The following is a 19,124-nucleotide window of genomic DNA, read 5'->3' as shown; positions in this document are numbered from 1 at the left end:
AAGTTGGTTTAATATAAATTCTCCAGGTCAGATTTCCGTCTATCAGTATTTCGAGGAGCTTTTTGCTTTCTTCAATTCAGGTAGTTCAGCCTCTATTTTCTTTTCCGAATGTTATAAATCACCTGCAGAGTTTTTATTCTCGTTCAACACGATATTATTAGAGTAGCAGTATTGTTTAGTCATATTAAAGACTAAACAATAGGCATTGACGTCGAGTTGCTTATTTGTTTTCTCTACTACTGTAATGCCAGTGTCATCTGTAAACATAGCAATCTGACAGACATCTTTAAGTTGGTCTGGTATGTTGTTTTTTGGCAGCAGGAATATGGCCAGGCGTAGCACTGCCCTTGAGGCACCCTTCTCTGCATTGGGGTTAGAGTTGATTGAGTTTTCTTCAGTGTATTATTAGAGAGGCATTTAACTTCCATCATTTGTTGTCTATCGCTTAAATAGTTGTCAAATCAGACTAGTGCTGTGCCCGTTACTCCAAGGGCATGCAATTTCCCAAGTAAGCAGTCAAGTTTAGACAGGCAAAAGCCTTGGTAAAGTTATAAGAATAGGATAGTTATCTTAACCCTCTTCCAGTATGTTAGTTATATTTCCAATCAGCTATAATATTGCTGTAGTAGTTTATCTACCTTTCAAAAAGCCATGTTGGTAATTTGAATGTGGATTGTTTTTGTTATAGATGTAGTAGTAGTCTGGCTAAGACAATCTTTTCTATTATTTTTAAGAACGCAGGTAGTAGTGAAATGGGGCGGTAGCTGTTCGTTTCTGGTGGAAAAATTCCGTGCTGTAATGATTTGTAGATTAAGGTTTTTATTGGAATGGTTGTCTCTTCTTTACAGCTCTTGGCTAGTTTAGTTGAAATTTCATCGATTCCAGCTGATGGTTTTGGTTTGAATAAATCTACAGTTTTCTGGACGTCTTCGTGTGTAGCAGGAATCAAGGAATGTTTCTAATATTTGGGGTTGTATGATGTAAAAATTTGAAGCAGAGTTGTTTTGTTGGTTATTTCCATTTAATGATCTTTCTGCAGTGTTTGGAAACAATTTATTGAAGTTGTTTGCAATATATTTTTGGTACACTCATATCTCTACCATTCCCCTAGAGTACCATTTTGTTTAGTTTTTAATTGTTTTCCTCTCTTTGTTTATGACTTGCCATAATGCTTTTGACTTGTTGTCCGTCTGGTCAATGAAAGCTGCATTTTGATCTTTACGTAATTCTTTTGCGCGTTTTTGATAAAAGTGTCATATTGACAGGCAATATCTAGATAATATTGAAGAATATTGTAGAATTAAGCCATAGGCTGTGTCACCATTACGTATTGCCTGAATTTATGTGCAGTCTTCATTGCTAAAGAGTAACTTGAGTTGGTGTAGGTATGGATTATTCACTAAAACTCTTCTTTTCTCTTTGGGCGTTTGAATGGAGATGTTTGGGTAATTAATGTTATTATTTGAAATGTATGATGTGAAAGGCCTGTTTAAGCTACTTTTGTAATAATTTCATTGCTTTGTGTTTGATAATGTTGTAGCATGCTAATAACTCTGTGATATTATTACTACTTTTGTTCCAGGATATCTATATTCGTGTCTCTCACTATCACTATTGGTTTGTCTGTGGTTAGGCCATCTTAATACGTAAAAAGGTGATTCAATACAGCATCAGGGTTGGCACTAGGTTATCGGTAAACACCTAATACTAGGAGTGGTCTTTTTTAAATTTCAATTGATGCTGACTCACAATACAGTTCTGAGCCTGGTCTGTTTGTTTTTAATAATCTAACGCAATTTTCCATACCATTTGCAAATGCTCGTACACCTTCCTTTGCATGATTTTATCTACAAAAACTCCCAACTCAGAAATAGTTTGTTATCCTGGTGTTTTGCAGGATTTCCTGGTTGAGATCGTGTTCTGTGACAACAAAATCAGGATTTTCTTCATTTAAATAGTGTGTCACTCTTTCCAGTTTGTTGGTTAGCCAGTTAACATTTTGGTTATTACTTCCAGGTATATTAATAACTGAATGTATCATGGACAATAAATGTAATCCTCAATAGTTTATTTTGAAACCATTAATGTTGTTTACCTTACCTGAAGAAATGCATAGTCCCCAAACTGAACAGGCGCACATTATTAGAAGTCTCGGTAGTTTGATGAATAATTAGTTCACAGACCGGCTTTAAAGTAGAATAAATTCCTGTTAAGTAACAGGAATAGAAAAGATAAACATGCATAAGCTTGTGTTAATTTTATATTCGTATGCAAGTTCCATGTTAATTTATTTAATCATCATCATTCCTATCATAATTTCCGGTGGCGTAACACATCTTTCTAGGAAAATGCCTTAATGTCACTTTTAAATCAATTTGTCAAAGATGTAACACCAGTTTGTAATAATTTTGCTTGCTTCTATTTCATAGTGTGGTAGATGTCATCAACATAGAGAGCGAGAGTTGTTTAGTACAAAATCTGATACGTCGGAGAGGAAAATATATATATATATATATATATATATATATATATATATATATATATATATATATATATATAAACATAAATCCAACATCGAACCTTAAGGAATCCCTGCTCTGACTGGGAGGACTGTTGGAACCACACTATGAAGTTTGACGTAAAAGGTGACGGAAGATGTGTAAAAAAAAAATTATAAAACACTTTTCAGTACAAAATAATCCCAAATTGGTATAATTTATTAAGTAAGCCATTATGCCAAACTTCGCCAATGCTTGCCAGACATCGAGAATGCTGCAGTAGCATTAAATCTTCTTTCAAAGCCTTGATTCATCGTTTCACTGATTTATAATATTCGGAATGCCCACCTCCATGAAGAATTAAGACTTGACTCAATTAAGAAGTTTATAGTGAGAACATTTTTAAACATTTGTCTTGTTTACTGTAGACCTCTGACTTGATTGCGCGCGAGAGGAATGCGGCAGCCATTGCTGGGGCGCTTCTCCGTCACCGTCTACGACCCCAACCGAAAACATCGGTTCTGTCAACATTGACAGCCCAACCCTCTGAATATACCTCTTCCTATCATAATATCACTATTACACTATTTGTAGCCTATTCAACACATTTATTTTTTTAATAAATAGTTTTATTTCTGGAGTAAACTTCATGATGAACACTTGATACTTGGTAATTGGCAATAGAAAACACAATTTCAAATTGAACTTTTATTATTATGTAAACATAAACCAAAATAAGTTGTGAAATACATGAAATATATTGATAATACATTATAATAAATATGTTGATAATATATTATAATAGTTGGTGTATAATTAAAAAAATATAATAAACAGAGTATTTTTGTTAAATATTTTATAATCACTGAAGTGAGATGTGGTAATTTACAGTACGGTATTTGCCGAATACATAATACATTGTTTAAGTTAAAAGTTACAAGTTGATATTTGAGGAAGTTGATTCTATTTGATTTCTAACATAAAAAAGGGAAAACAGCAGGAAATTTTTGTCTTTTTTCATGTCGAAACCGTTGGATATCTCTCAAATAACGAGCACGCCAATTAACTATGTCTGGCCGCTCGATAAGAATTTTTCTTAGTTTGTTACACCGTTTCCACTTAAATCCCATTTGGTGCAGGAGTCTTCGTAGGGTTTCTTCTTTCCAAGAAGAAAATAAAAATTGTAAAACAAATATTTTGTAAACAAATCACATTTTACTTGTCATGTAATTTTTATAACCAATCAGATGATATTATTGGTTTTTATATTGAGAATAACTAACTGCTAGAACAGTACGATGTATTTTTAGTAAGCTTAAACTGTACAAAAATATACCCATAAGATTAACATCGGAATTTATTGTGGAAGTATGTGGGGCAAAGCTTTACAGCATAGAGTATAAAAGAAAAATATAACAGAGTGGAAAACCAATGTTAAAAGTCGGTGAGAAGAAAGTTCAACGGTAACGGAATGTTCCAGTTTCCGATTTATATGTAAGGCGCCAATTTCAAATTTTCTAATACGATATTGATCCAGATTACAGCAACTAAGTGAATCCCTACGTTTCATATGTTGGGCTCTTAAACTAATGAGACAAATTTATATAAGCTGATGTAAATATTAAAGTTGTTTATTTGATTTATCAAACTCATATTTCATTATAATTGCATAACTACTAGTAGATAGGTGACAATACTAATAGAAAGAAACTACCAACATACATCAAGTATTTGAATAATATAATTTAAATTACACTTACAAAACACTGAATGTTTGATTATATTTATTAGTTATTAATAACCAAACTTTCCAGTAATAATGTACTCTTTGAATTAAATAAATCAATTGCATAGGCATACAAAGTGTGTAAGATAATGATCATTTTTATATAACAACTCAACAATATACACAGTTGGTCCTACTCAAAAATACAGACAGAAAAATGGGGAAGAATGCACTAAACGCTACGGTCAATAAAACCTTGTTTTAAGAGCAGAAGCTTAGATTTTTAATGTTAATACATTGATCTTAACATTCCTTGGGCATATTATGTACTCAAGCGAACACAAACATAGTTCACTTGCGGCTGCAAAACCATGGAAATAAATCACATTATCCAGTGACAAAAATCTTTTGATTTTGAGGTGGATGAATGTATTACCTCTGTTATGGGAACTTTTCTAGGTACATATGTAAACACTTGTATATTATTGAAGCCAGTACTTTATTAACCAGTTCCGAGCATTTTTTACGTAAATTTAATAAATCTACGTTTTTACCAAGTTAACTTAAAATTAATAACATCAATATTTTAAGTTTATTAGTGTACAAAAAAATATTTGTAAAAAGTACAAGGAGATTTTTTTGAAAAGTTTATATAAAGTTAAAGAATACAAATTTTGCTTTTTTAACTATTAAATTATTATAGGTATAAATATTGTTGCATTGCAGATATTATATAATTTACAAGTACATGAGGTTCAATATCCATGACCTCCCATGGTGATGTAATTGCTTTATTTTCTAGCATCTATATATATAAAAATGAATGTTTGTATGTTTGTCCTTTATGGAATCGTGAACTATTGGACCGATCATGATGAAAATTTGTACGTATATGTATTTTTTCCACGGAGAAGGTTTATAAGCTATGCCCATCCCTTTCCCGATTCAGGATTCCGCCCCACTGGTTACAGAAATACCCATAAGAAATGCATTGCAGCAAACATATGTTAACGTCTTTTCAAATTTTTAATCAGCTGTTCTTTGTAAACATATATTACACTTATAGTTTTAAAGCATAGAGTAAGCTTAAGAGAAACGACAAATTTTGTTTAAACTGTTTCTGCAATCACTGTTAAAACATAGACTTTACTATCCAGATAATACAATTCAAATTTGACGTAAAAATTCACCTTTAACTGCAATATTTATTTAATATAAACCATGCTCATGCTTGATCAGAAGAGCAATGCAGATATCATAATTACTATCTTACGTTGGCTACAAATATAAAGAATGTTATAAAATCAACCTTAGTTGTTTTTTTTGACAGAAGTATGGTTCTCAAAACTCCGTGTGTACATATTCTCTCGATCGAGACAACAAAGCAAGCTCAATCGTGGCATCGGAGATATAACTAATTTAATCTAAAATTTATTATAGTAAAAAAAAAATTTACTAAGTAATATAAGGACTTCGGTTCTTAAGATTTGCGTGCGAAGCCGTGGGTAACAGCTAGATAGAGGCAGGAATATGGTACATACCTTCATAATACGCCCAAGAGGCTCACGATGGAACGACTATCAATTATCTCAGCAATGTTTAGAATGTGATAGAAAAAGAATAAGTGAATATAGTGTACTGTTTTCAACGGGAAATTGCGTGCGAAGCCGCGGGCAACTTTTGCAAAAAATTATTGAAATGCGCAGCAAAGCGCGCCGGGCCCGCTATTTTCTATAAAAGAAAACTCACAATTGTCCAATAATTTTAATTTTCCCACACAATGCCTTTCGACGGCATCTTAGATGTCTTTCTTGTTTTCTTGAAGTTTTGTTTTCTTTTACATAAAATAATAAAAAATAGTGTTTTCCAATAAGAAGAGCTACTCCTTCAATAAGTAGTCTTTATGCTTGACCTATTTATACTGATAAGCAACGTGAACAGGATATTCCTAAAGTAGACTTTTGGCTGGTAACTAATGACCCAGTGAGTGTTACGGAAAACCCAGTTCTGATCTTATAACTAGGCTCATTTTATAACTCTGTTTACGTATATTAAAATCCAAAAGGTTTTGTACATTTACAGTAGAAGACAATTTTTATGGTGTAGCAGAAAGTTGATATTTCGTTTAGATGGCGTACCTTGTAAACTCTCAAAGTAAATTATTTTCTGCTTTTGAAAAATAGCAAGCATAGTGCAGTGATCTGCTGAAAACTGGTATTATTACTATATGTGGGATCTTAAATCTAATGAAAGTAGTTAATGTATTGTTGTTTTTAAGGAGCATATCTCACATTAACATTGTTACCCTACCATTTGTGTCGTTTTCTAATATCTAAAATAGAGAGATGACACAGAATAACTGATTTTGTTAAAAACAGATCCTATTCATATTTTTAGTTTATCATTTCTAGAAATGTTTTGGGAACATCGGTAATATTTTTTCACGTAAGCAATATGACAGTAGATTGCAAGGATCTCACTTAAATATTGAAATAGTATACACCAATATGGAGAGATGAAAATCACCAAGTTTAAATGCGGTAACATACTACATAAATATGTTTTAGTTTTGTACAAGTTTTGGCTTAGATCTATCATTTCCTTCCTGTACATGACATAAAGTCAAGTTTTTGAACAATTCATATTTCCTGAATTTATCAAATAAAATCCGTAACTATTATCCTGGCTCAGCAAACATTTCACTTTTTACCTGTAAACTGTGTTGCTCATTGGTTTACTGTTACGTGGCTCAAGAAGCACTGAGACCAATCTTGGGTTCACTTCCACTTCAGAGATGACTTTCATATAAACGTGTTTAGGCTCTTCCTTACCAGATTGATATAATGTGCATGCTCCACACTCAAATTTTGAGCTGTCAGCACAGTAATAATAATGACATGTGAGAATAGACTATACACTGGGTATATGTATCGTGCATTTTTCCCTCCATCTATATTGGTCACTCTTCCAGTTTTTGGGTTACAGTACGCCCCTCTGGGGTTCGGCTTGATAGAAGTTGTGTTACTGCCTCTTAAAGCATCAACTAAATGTAAGATGTCATGGCCTTCAGTGAAATTAAGCAAACTGTTAATTTTTTTTATTGGATGATTTAAAACAAAGTCAGAACTACTTGTCACCTTGAAGTAACATTTGCTTAAAGATTTTCTGAACTGCTACATGTAGCCATTTTGGTTTATTTATGATATGTTATAACCAAGTTTCATCAAAATCAAATTAGTCAAAATACCCAGTTTGTGGTTCTGTTCCAGTCTGCAGGATTTTAAGGTGTTTTTTTTGTGTGTGTGTGTAAAATAAACACTTAGTATAAACCTGGAAAGTTGAATGTTTTTATGTAATTAACATGTATACAAAAGTTGTTTCCAAATTTCATAATAATCAGATTTAAAGTAGTCTGTAACAGAGGCGCCACCAGCCGATGGCCCAGGGGCGGAGGAGCAAGCTGATATGGAGAATGAGAAAAGTATGATAGTGGTCAACAGATTATTTTTTGATTCTGTTAATTAAAAAATAATTTTAACGCCCCTCTCCTGCTTTAACAATAGCATAGAGCAGACGTAGTTGAGTGTAGGAAATATTAGGAATGGGATTGATAATTTCATTTGAGTTTCGCATAGGGGAATGATCGATCAAGCAAGTCAAGCCAACAACTTAAAACCTTGGTTGCTTTACATTTGGTAACTTTTTTAGAATCTCTAGGGGGGCTGTCCTTGGCGATGCCCTTGGTCTGTAGAGATGTCTTCTTTTCTAAAAAACACTAATCTTCAAAATAGACAGTCATTTGAGGATACAAAATATACATCTACTAATAGCCCAGATATTTATTTTGATGCATTCTGATTTCCAACTCAGTAAAAGTAGTCTAATAATTTCTGTCCTTCCTGTGTCAAATAGTTTTTTTACTACAATATTGAAATCACACATAGGGTTTTAATTTTCTGTATCAAAATTGTATGTATCTTTTTCCATCTCCAACTTTCCCAAATATTTCAATAAGGAAAGATGGCTCCCTACATGATTATTAGTAACATTATGAAGCCTTTTAGATAGATTTTATAACTATAAATCGGCCTACAACTTTCTAAAGAATACTAACATTTTTTTAACAACAGAGCTACAAACCAACTGGGAATTAAGTTCTATACCTATTTATGTGGAGTTTTGCAGTATATAGGTTGGAAAAACATCTGGTTAATGGATTGTATCAGTGAGTAATGTAAAGAAAATGACCCGTTGTGATCACTTTGTATCAATCAGGCTCCAGAGGGTGAAATCTGGAGCAGCGGTGCCTTATGAATTTTGAAATCTTATAAACTACGGACCAAAATATCATAACTTTTGTATAAAAATTCATGTTATTTCATATGAGCTTTTTTAAGGATCTGTTGTACTCTTCAACTTCAGAACTAAGACCTACTGGCCTTTACAACTAGGTATTTCACTATTTGGAAGTGAGATATATTTTTTAACCACTATTAGTGGTTATCTCAGTTATAGTGTGAGGGGGGGGGGATAGGACTGTAGGAAAATAGGTGCGAAGCCACTGATAAAGCTAGCCTGTATGTTTTGGAATTTGTTTTTATAATGTTATAGTGTTCTGAGACAAATTAATTTATAATTTTATAATTTTTTGATTTTAATAGTCTAATTTGAGATTAAGTAATCATGTCGATTTTTCTATAAACATGAAGTACATTCAGCATGTCATGTTAAACATAAATATTATTATGAACAGGCCTGTAACAACAACATGACAACAAATCTAATTCTTATCACTCAGTTTCAGAAAAGTCTACAATCATAATTAAGGCGTACTAAAATTATAATTAAGGTTTATATTCCAATCCATATAGCTTGATTTTCCAATAACTGATACCATTGCTGATATGAGTCATTAGGCTTGATAAATTAATAATACTGAGAATTGTAATAATACATTTTTAGTCGAGGGCCAGGATGTTATGTAGCTATTTTTTATTTAGGCTATTGTTTGTCTAAATGGCTTGAATAAAATATTTTGAATCAGGAAAGAATTTTTATTTAAATAAAAACATTTACAAATTGGAATTATTCATATTGCAGTTACACGACAACAGAAAAACAAACTTTCATACAGGACTTGACTTTGAACAATATGTAGATCTGTTTTTATGCCGATAACAACAAAAAGGGTGTTTGGCACTTTACAACCAAATTTTAAACGTCTTTTACAATTCATAATTCGGAAAATTATAATGCGATTAAGAGTGCAAGCCATATGCCTATACACAATATTAGTGTAAGTGTATGTTATTGAGTATGTAATTTTAGAATTATATGGAGTTCTTAAAGAAAGTCATCTTTGTAGTATATTTTTGTAAACCACTATGTAAAACATTTCATTTTTAACACAAATTTAATTGAATGAGTTTTGTTAGTTTACTGAGGCCGAGGTTTGTTCGTTTGAACTCGTACATCGTCTTACTGTCCAGGGTGGCTTTGACGTAATAGAACCACTATATCGCTGCGCAGTAGACAATGATATTAGAATTCCTGGCAGTCGTGACCGTTTGCTTATATCGATTATTGTCTTTCACATGGAAATACATCTTTCTATAATCTCAGTTTAGAGAACTAAAACATAAAATAGTGTTTTTTTTTTTTTTTTTTTTTTTTTTTTTTTTTTTTTTTTTTTTTTTTTTTTTTTTTTTTATATAAAATAGAACTTTATTTGACGATGAAAAAAAACTCGTGCTCGGTGGGGTTCGAGTCCAAGTCTCTCAATTTCCGGTTGAGTGATATTATATTTTAGCTACAATATAATCGAATTTTCGCCGTAAAATATTTCTTGTTAATACTTGAACACGTTAGCTACCATGAAGGTCAGATCTAACCGGCAGAAAATTAACCTCTTTTTCTGGTGGTGCTCGCCTGACTACCCATCCCTTTAATTGCCACGTTTGGATAAGTACTTCATTTACCAGCTGTTAATAAAAAGTAATTTTTTTATAAAATGCGTTGAAATCTGTTGAATATAATGGCATTGAAGCGTCGCGTTGTCAGTCAGATCTGGCCGGTGCAACTTTTTTTTAAATGTTGTATCAAAAATACTACTGCGAGCCAAATCTAACCGTCATTTGTTTTTTTTGTCCGCTGTTATCTTCTATGATTGACAGCTGTTATCTATTGTCCTGTGCGCCGCGCAACCATTCTTTTTCCGTGGGTGTACGAGAGTGTTCCCGCCAAAATTGTATTACGTCTGCTAGTGTCTGTGCGTCATCTTTTATTTTTGGTTGGTGTAAACTAAAGTTGAGTAAATGTGCAATAGAGAAGTGAGTGACGACCATATTAAAAGACTTAAACTGTCCAATATGAAGCAAACCTGACCCTTATTATGACATTGAAAGTGAGAGACATTAGTTGTTTGTCTTAAATGTTGATGACACGGATGAAGATTTGGTCTTTTTGCAAAGCAAATTTGAGCATGAAAGTAATGATGGTGAAGATGAGTCTGCTATATAAACGGAAACCAATAATGTGAACAGTGACGGTTCTGGTGAAAATAATGATGAGGTGATGATCGATGAATGGACTGAATTAAAAGGTAGGCAACAGGATTTTACTGTAATACTATTTCTGAGTACCATTTAAATATGGCCAGTAACACTAGGCCTGTAGATTATTACTCAGCTTTGCTTATTGACGACGTCATTCATATTATGGTTATTGAGATAGTATTGCGAGAAACCAGATTAAACTGCTGTAGTAGACTTTTAATAAATGGGCTCACACAGATGAGATAGAAATGAGAAAGTTTATAGGCACCCTCATGTACATGGGTTTGGAAAATCAACCCTGGATCACATTGGTCTGGCAACCTGTACAAGAATTCGGTTACTTGTCAAGTTTAATGACCATGCTGATGAAAAACGTGATGTGCGTATTTGAAAGATTTTGTTTCTAGTATTAAGCTTGAACGAGATTTATTGAACAAAAGATCTGCTGGTCAACATCTCGTAATAGACGAGAGCACGATTCCCTTCAGGAGGCGACTTTCATTTCGACAGTATAATAGGTTAAAAATGTTCAAACTATGTCACCAGTTGCGGTATACCTATAGTAAAAAGTTTACATGGATAAAGGGACCATTAGAAATGAAAATTATTAACTAGTTTCAACGTTAGTGGTCATGGTACTCATGGGCAATCACTTCGATAAGGGGCACATCTTATATGTTGAAAACTACTACACATCAGTGCAACTTGGCAAAAATATTTTAGCCCGAAGTACCCACCTCGTGGGTACTGTAAGGGCAAACAGAAAAGGTCTCCCTGCCAGTTATGAATTAAGCACAAATAAAAAAAGAAGAAACGAAGGTGGAATCGTAATCACAAAATCAAAGGACCAGAGAGAAGTAAGAATGTTGTCCACCAAACATAAAGTGAGTAAGTTCTCATATGAATAAAAGACAGTAAGGGTAATGATATATTCAATCCATTATTGATAGTTGAGTATGTGTCCGACCAACTATCTTCTTGTAGTACTGCTGTTCGAAAGTAAAGATGGTGGTACCACAAAGCACCTGAAGAACTAAGAACTTGTGTGAAAATGAAACTACAAATTAAAACACAAAAAAAGATTTTACCTTTCTAAATCCTTAAATAGATACTCTAACACGTAGTCAGCCTAGTGGTAAATCTGGCACTACAAATATATAGAATACTGACATTACAAATGATGTGAAAGAATATTTGGTGGTAATGTTCCATTCCATTATTCAAAGTTTTTACTATGATACCAGTAAAGAATCCGACAAACCTGTAAAAGAATTAAAAAATTTAAATAAACTCAAGCTCTCAAAACTATATTTTACCCCTGCAAATTTATCTTATCAATGAAATATTAGTTAAACCTGTGATTAATTATAACCCAATAACAATATAATTGTATCAATACCGCCAGACAGTTACATTTTTATAAAAGTACAGTAGACAACACCACTGTTGTATCAGTAAACATTTTATTACATTTTTTTTATCAGAAATATAACCAAGTGTACAGCCCATCATTTCACTATGTGTTGCTTATGTAAAAACAAGCCAATGTATTAAAATTTAAGATTTATTACATTTACTATAAACATATAAAGTATAGAATAGTAAAAGTATCCATCCACAGTTCTTACTACACAGGAATTTGGTGTACATAAATAACTAAGGAGCACTATAATTCAGGAATTTTTGATTTTTAAAAGGCTTTTATACTCCAGTATCGAATACTCTGTATTGGTTATTTTCTGTAGTTAATAATGAGTATAAATTTATAACAGTGGAGACCTTGTAGAATATTAATTACAATGTTCAGTCCCCTCCAATGTTATTTTAACAAAGGAGTGCAACAATAATTATGCTTCAAACAGATGTTTACTATGAATCTAATTTGAGATTTATAATAAAAACTCTATAAAAGAACTATATGTTACAACTTGTGCAGAGTACTTGATTTCAGTATGGCTATACAAACTTAAATGCAATAAAAGGCATTCAATCCAAGTTGTTAATCAATTGTTTGTAGTGATAAGAAGTTAAATGTGAATTTGTTTGTTGTGACTCATTAAAGTTTTAACTCGGGTGATTACACTATGAAGATCATAACATGTTTATAAAATATGTTGTGGATATAAGTAGATAAGTTACTTCAGTAATTATTCTTATGACAATGAAATATGATAGAATTGTAATGATTTTTCTTCAAGACAAAATTACTTTCATTTGTAAAAATTGTAGTTTATGTCTACACTAATATTAATCTACAAGGTAAATGGTATTATTTTACCTGTGTATAAAATAAACCAATCTTACATAATCTAAAAGAATTGTGTTGCTTTAATTTTTTTGTTTAGACTTATATTTACTTAATTTTATCTTCGTAACATATAATATGAACCCTACACTTATTTCTACACTTTAAATAAGATGTATAACCATATATTTGTAGTGTTAGTTAATGTGAATGTGGCAGTAGACAGTTTATTATATGAGTTTAGTCATAGCTTTTATGATGTGTCAATTTTAATGAAGTTGTTTTGCAAAGCAGAATATTATATAGATAAATAATCAACAAATAACGACACTTTAATTTGATTTAATTTCAAGGAATTGTCAACACAAATAGTAAAAAATTTCAAAATGTAAAACAAATCAATCAATCAAAATGCTTTATTTACAATTTTAATTAGAACAGTAATTGTGTCAAAAATACAGCATTGTCTTTATGCTTTACAATATTAGTACATCTGTGTCATGGTGAAAAATTCCTAGAATGTGTAGTAGTGGTTCCACCAGCCAGACTTGCAGTTGTTTCTTGAGTTGTGTGTTCAGGTTCTTCCGTGATTCAGGAAGTGCATTACACAGTTCAGGTCTAGTGTACGATGGCTTCTTGCTGTACTGTGTAGTGTAGTGTAATGGAAGTCTTATACACATATTAAATTATTTAAATATAAATTCCCTCCCAATTGAAGGTAATTGCTATACATTTCTGACCAAGAGCACAATATAACAATAAAACAAAATAATTCTTATTATCCCATTGTTATTTATATAACATTAATTGCAATGTAATTACTCTGATGCATTCGTATACTGAATGGATATTAACAATTTCAGCCCCTATGTTACTCTACAGTAAGTATAAATATCATTGCATGTATCTTCACATGAGGCTAAGAGAGTTAAGTTCTTTTTAAGTGAAAAACTTATAAAATTGTTTCATTTGTAAAATTAAGATTGAATTATGTTCTATTATAAATCTATTAAAAAAAAACTGTCATATATTTAATTAATAAATAAAATGAGGTAACCATGATCTTCTTCCATTTGAAGCGGTATTCAAGGAAAAGTGATGTTAATTTGTAATTTAAACCAGCCGATACTTCTGACCAGAATGTGTCTTTACCGTAATTACATGGGCCAGACATTGTACCCAGAGGATGGATCTAGTTTAAATTTCCTTACCAGCTTTGATGATCGTTTAAAAAAAACTTTTTTGAATGGATAAAAAATAGATATTAGAAGTATAAGATATTGGCAGTTTACTTAAAATCAGGGCCGTTCCCAGCTTTGGTGGGCCCATCATGCTTCCTCTTTTTTTTTTGCTATATGATGTCTAATAACTAAGATATAACTACTTCCTTTCAAAACAGTCACCATCTTGAAATCCTAACAGATATAAAAAATGTGCAAGAATAAAAGTTATTTATATAATAGTGAAGTTATAAAATTATCCAAACAAGAAATATTTAGTGGCCGAGACTGGGTAATAAACTCATCCAAGGTTTAAACAAATTATGTATTCATAACAAGAGTGTAGTCTAAATATATTTTAAATTACTGTAGTTATAGCAGTATAGGTACTACATAAGGCCATAATATATAGGTCTACTTTTTCGGTTTATGGTGGTTGTAGTTTCTGGGGGTTATAATTTTCTCGTGACTGGGAAAATTCAAAAAGTTGTTTTGGAAATTGCAATAAACTTTATTAATGCTCATTTAATGTATGGTTCTTAAGATCAGGCTTCCCACGTTTCCCGCTCCTTTTAGTTAACCATTTTTTAATTTCATTCCAAGTAATCCAGATAATAAATACTAACCCGTTTCACAGCATTGTTCACGAAAATTAAAATAGGCGTTTGGCTGCCTAGATCTGTCACATACTGCACTTTGCGGCAAGAACGTAACCAGCGAGGGGGTCCAAGGGGTCTGGACCCCCCAAATTATCAATTACTTATTTAGTAAACGATTATTATTATTTATATAATTCAGTATTACTGACATGTACTGCTTAAAGGTCGTTCTCAACAAATGGGGGGGGGGTGGGGGGGGGGGGGGGTGGGGGGGGGGGGGGGTGGGGGGGGGGGGGGGTGGGGGGGGGGGGGGGTGGGGGGGGGGGGGGGTGGGGGGGGGTATTTCACTGTTTGCACACACGATACTAGCTTTAGTATCAGATGTCATTTTAATAGGTACAAGCGTATACCAGCTTCTTTAGAATAAAATTGTTAGCTTTATTCAAGAGTAACAATCAATTTGGTGTACATATATCACATTTAGAGGAGAGGATTATTCACCAATAGGCCTTTGTTCATTTTATGAACGTAATTTTTTAAACCAGAGTTTCACACGATGAACAACAACAATGAACAGCGGTCAAAGTCAGGCAGACCTTTTTATACCACATCTGGATGAGTTCAGGGGGTTTGGGATGATGGGAAAGAACTCTAGAGAGACAGACAAGTACTGTGACAGTTATTGTAATGATCAGTGTAAGCACTGTTGAGAACGTTCTCATAGAGTTAACCCTTTATGTATAACAAGGCAAGAGTGTGCAATATTGCATGTAACAGTTTTCCCTTTAGGTAATATGCAAAAATTCAAGTTCCATAGAGGTTACATGTGCAACTTTGTCACACTTTGAGATGTCATATGATTGACCTGACTTTGTTAAAAATATTTTTTATTCATCAAATTTCTTGTTGGATACAGAGTAATCGAATTAAATGTTGCTTTTAATAGAAATGAAGCTTTATACTTCATAAATTTCAATTCTTTAGATAGTCCGCTTACGAGATATCGTGCAGATACACATACAAACAGAAATAAATCAAAACAACATATCCCATATTACTTCTGTAGAGTCAGTCACAGTAATGACAGAGAACTGCATGTGTCACGTACATGTACTTGTATAGGCGCAGCTGTATTTTTAGCATGCAGGTCTCTTACATCTGAGACCTGCCCATTGCTGCAGACACCACAACAACATACCACATATTACTTCTGTAGAGTCAGTCACAGTAATGACAGAGAACTGCACGTGTCATGTACATGTACTTATGTGGGCACAGCAGTATTTTTAGCATGCAGGTCTCTTACATCTGAGACCTGCCCATTGCTGCAGACACCACAACAACATACCACATATTACTTCTGTAGAGTCAGTCACAGTAATGACAGAGAACTGCACGTGTCATGTACATGTACTTATGTGGGCACAGCAGTATTTTTAGCATGCAGGTCTCTTACATCTGAGACCTGCCCATTGCTGCAGACACCACAACAACATACCACATATTACTTCTGTAGAGTCAGTCACAGTAATGACAGAAAACTGCACGTGTCATGTACATGTACTTATGTGAGCACAGCTGTATTTTTATCAGGCAGGTGTGGGAGGCGCCCACTGCTGCAGATACCACATATTCTTACAAACATAAATTTCCTTTTCTTTCTTTCTTAAATAGTTATATAAAAATTTGAATTTTGATTTTCAAGACTAGGGTTTCTAATTATAATAATATTGTAATTACAATTCAAAGTTAATTACATGATCTACCAATTTAATTACACTATAAGAAATAACACATTAATTTAAGCAAACTATTTTTAATATTTCTCTAAATAGTTTATTTGTTCAAATATAATTTTTATTATTTTATATGATCCCATTTTTTTGCCCTTTCAAACAAACAAAAAAGTGTTTTAACCCTCGAGCTGGCAGTTGAAATTTCCTCAAGTGGCAGGCCATTTTGAGGTGTTTTGCAGTAGTATTGGTTTTTATTTTTTTTTTTAATATAATTTGATTATAAACCTATATATGTATTATATATCACTGTTTTCACAAGAAAGTTTACTTTTTATTCATGGAAATAAAAACCCAAAAATATAAGAAATTTATCACTTTTTTTACTAAGTTTGTTTTCAAAAAATAAAAAAGGTATGTAAAAGTGGTGGGGGTGCACCTATAAAAGACATATTGTGTGAAAAAAAATATTTCCAAAATACCCAAAATGTTGAAAATTTTTTATAGTTTTAGAAAATGTATAGTTTACTACACTTTTTTTAATTAAAACAATTATGAAATACTCTAATCTGAAGATAGTACAATACGGCTAAATTCGTTGCTATGGATACGACTGTATTACAAAAATTCATCAAAACCTTAATTATTACTCGAAAAATTCATAAAATACATTAAAAGTAAGCCCATAAAAATAAATAAAGAAGCTTTATATCATGATCATCGCATATGAAAATGATCCTAAAGCTAACTAAAACTATCACAACACTGCACATAGCCTAGAACACAAAATCTCACTAATATATTTTTTCACATATATTTCTTCATAACATGACAAAATAAACTGATAAAACACAATATACGAGAATTTATACGCATAAATAAACACACTTATTACATAAAAACACTTATTTCATGTAATAAACTTACATTTTAGATGGACAAGAATAACGCGACCGGGTAACAATACAACAACAATGGCCGACTGTTTACAAACAACTCTCGTTTTCAATATGTCATACTTAAATCATGGCATACAAAACAAAACAAAATACATCGATCAAATCAGCAACTATTTCTGATTCCAGTGGTATATGAATCATTGCAGTTTAGTTCGTGTATTGATTATAACAGATGTCAAACAGGCACGTGTCAAATCGACTGATTTTCAGGCGACTGCCACTACAGAAACATTAATATCGACTGATAATCAGGCGACTGCCAGTTGTAGGGTTAATAAACTTTAGAAGAGAAATCAAATATTGTAGCATTTGACAATACAATGCACTGTAATGTTTATCACGTAGACTACCACTCAACAAGGTTATAAATAAATAAAAACTGTACTGTATTGTGCAACTCTCTCCAAAAATAATACTCAATATTTGGTCTTGAGCTCAAACTATGGTAGGTATGCAATGTGAGTTTACAGTGAGTTTGGGCGAGAATCACAAGTGATATTCCTCGAGGCACATGAACGTATCTGAATGTGGAATAAAAACACAATCAGAACTGTAGGGCCTGTGTGGTGGGATCAGATCACAGAGTTTACAGTGACTTTGAGTAAGGATCGCACCTAAAGTTCTCCTAGGCACATGAACGTATCTGTATGTGGAATAAAACACAATCAGACCAGCAGGACCTGTGTGTTGGGATCAGATCACAGAGTTTACAGTGACTTTGAGTAAGGATCACAACTAAAGTTCTCCTAGGCACATGAATGTATCTGTATGTGGAATAAAATACAATCAGACCAGCAGGGCCTGTGTGGTGGGATCAGATCACAGAGTTTACAGTGACTTTGAGTAAGGATCACAACTAAAGTTCTCCTAGGCACATGAACGTATCTGTATGTGGAATAAAACACAATCAGACCAGCAGGGCCTGAATGGTGGAATGAGATCACAGAGTTTACAGTGACTTTGAGTGAGGATCACAACTTAAGTTCTCCTAGGCACATGAACGTATCTGAATGTGGAATAAAAACAAAATCTGAACTATAGGGCCTGTGTGGTGGGATCAGATCACAGAGTTTACAGTGACTTTGAGTAAGGATCACAACTAAAGTTCTCCTAGGAACATGAACGTATCTGTATGTGGAATAAAATACAATCAGACCAGCAGGGCCTGTGTGGTGGGATCAGATCACAGAGTTTACAGTGACTTTGAGTAAGGATCACAACTAAAGTTCTCCTAGGTACATGAACGTATCTGTATGTGGAATAAAACACAATCAGAGCTGCAGGGTCTGTGTGGTGGGATCAGATCATAGAGTTTACAGTGAGTTCGGGTGAGGACTGCACATGAACGTGTGTCTGTAAGAGTAAACAGGTAATCTGTCCACCACTTCCATGTCTTATCTTTATTTCTCTTGTATTTTAGTAGCTACTTATTCACTTTCACTTCTCTTGTTAGGCTTATGTTATTGTAATTGCTGCCATGAATTTTACTTGTTGGGGAATATTTTCACAATAATGCTAATTTGAGCACAGAACTTGAATAATTTTCTATGCAAAACCTGTTTTTATATACTGTCTTCAACATATTTGTAT

This window comes from Homalodisca vitripennis, chromosome 3 (assembly GCF_021130785.1).
Source record: "Homalodisca vitripennis isolate AUS2020 chromosome 3, UT_GWSS_2.1, whole genome shotgun sequence".
Classification (NCBI taxonomy): domain Eukaryota; kingdom Metazoa; phylum Arthropoda; class Insecta; order Hemiptera; family Cicadellidae; genus Homalodisca; species Homalodisca vitripennis.
Note: the sequence above shows the minus strand (reverse complement) of the source record.